Below are 1,619 nucleotides of genomic sequence, written 5' to 3' on the forward strand. Positions count from 1 at the left end.
GATGGGAAGGCACCGTGAAGAAGCATCTAGAGCACAATTTGAGCTCCTGGCAGAAATTAATGGATGGACAGAGGAGCATAAAGCTGTATATCTGGCAACGAGCTTCAAGGGACAACCACTGGAAATACTTGGACAGTTGTCAGCAGACGACAGGCACAACTATAGAGCACTGGTAGCGGCTCTAGAACTCAGGTACGGAACCCAAAATCAGTCTGAAGTCTACAGGACTAGGTTTAGGATGAGAGTCCGTGCTAAAGGGAGAGTCTGCAAGAGCTGGCACAGGACTTGGAAAGTATAGCAAACAAGGCCTACCCAACTGCACCACCCGATCTCCTCAGGTTGTTGCTGAGGGATCAGTTCATAGACGCTTTGGACAGTCCACAACTTAAGATACAAGTGAAGCAAGCACACCCTTCTACCATGCAGGATGCAATGACCAGAGCTCTAGAATTTGAATCCTACGTTAAGTCCAGCACAGAGGAACAAAGGTTGGTACAGTCATCAGGATTCAAGGCCAGAAAAGGTCAACTTTTAGAGAAGTTTGAGGGACTTTGCTGGCACTGTAACAAACATGGGCACAAGAGAGCTCAATGCTGGAAACTTCAACACAGGGAAGATGCCACAGCAAAAAAGGCTGCTATCCAGAAAGGTTATTGGAACTGTGGAGAGCAAGGACATATGAGGAGCCAGTGTAAGAAGAATATTACCAACAAGTCAGCCTCAAGGAGACCAGTAGTGGTTGGTGTTGAGGGACACTCACCAACCCCCACCATGAAAGTCCCAACAGCTAGGTGTAAAATGCCAAGCACACACAGTGTCTATGTGACAGGAAAGCTGGATGGCCAAAGGTGCAACTTTGTCATAGATTCTGCGTCTCAGCAAACCCTTGTGTGCATCCAGGTGTTAGATCATGAAGGAGTACTAGAAGCCATAGAGAAGCTTTGTGGTGTGACAGGACATTCTGTAAGGTTGTGGGGACCAGTGTGGGTAACTATTGAGCTCATGGGCATAAAGGACAGACAGAAAGTATACTTGGCTGACATTGAAGACGAATGTATATTAAGATTGGACTACTTACTACCGATGAAGAACCTCTCTTTTAACAGTTACCGGAACTTGGCCTTTGTTGTTCCCAAACGTCATTTTATCAAAATTAATTACAAAGGAACTAATTAGGTGTCATTGGGCTGAAGTCAAGCCGACTGAAAAAGTTGATGATGATGAAATGGAACTAAATACAGATATCAAAGCAGAACAGGAGAAAGACCAGGATTTGAGGCAAATGATTAATTTTCTAAAAGCGAGTGTTGTGCGCCCTGCTTGGGAGAAGGTGTCTAGTCTAAGCCCTGTGACAAAGAACTATTGGGCACAATGTGACCAGTTGAAACTTGAAGATGGTATTCTTCTCCGGAGATGGGAAACTGCAGATGGGAAAGTGACGACCTGGCAAACGGTTATACCAAGGAAGTTATGGGAAGTTTTGTTGCGTCAATCCCATGATACTGTAACAGGAGGACATCTCGGAGTTAAGAAAGCATTGAGTCACCTACGACACAGATTTTACTGGATAGGTATGAGACAAGATGTGGAAGAATGGTCCAGAACATGCAGTACATGTT

The sequence above is a fragment of the Limulus polyphemus genome, unplaced genomic scaffold (assembly GCF_000517525.1).
Source record: "Limulus polyphemus unplaced genomic scaffold, Limulus_polyphemus-2.1.2 Scaffold5653, whole genome shotgun sequence".
NCBI classification, from domain to species: domain Eukaryota; kingdom Metazoa; phylum Arthropoda; class Merostomata; order Xiphosura; family Limulidae; genus Limulus; species Limulus polyphemus.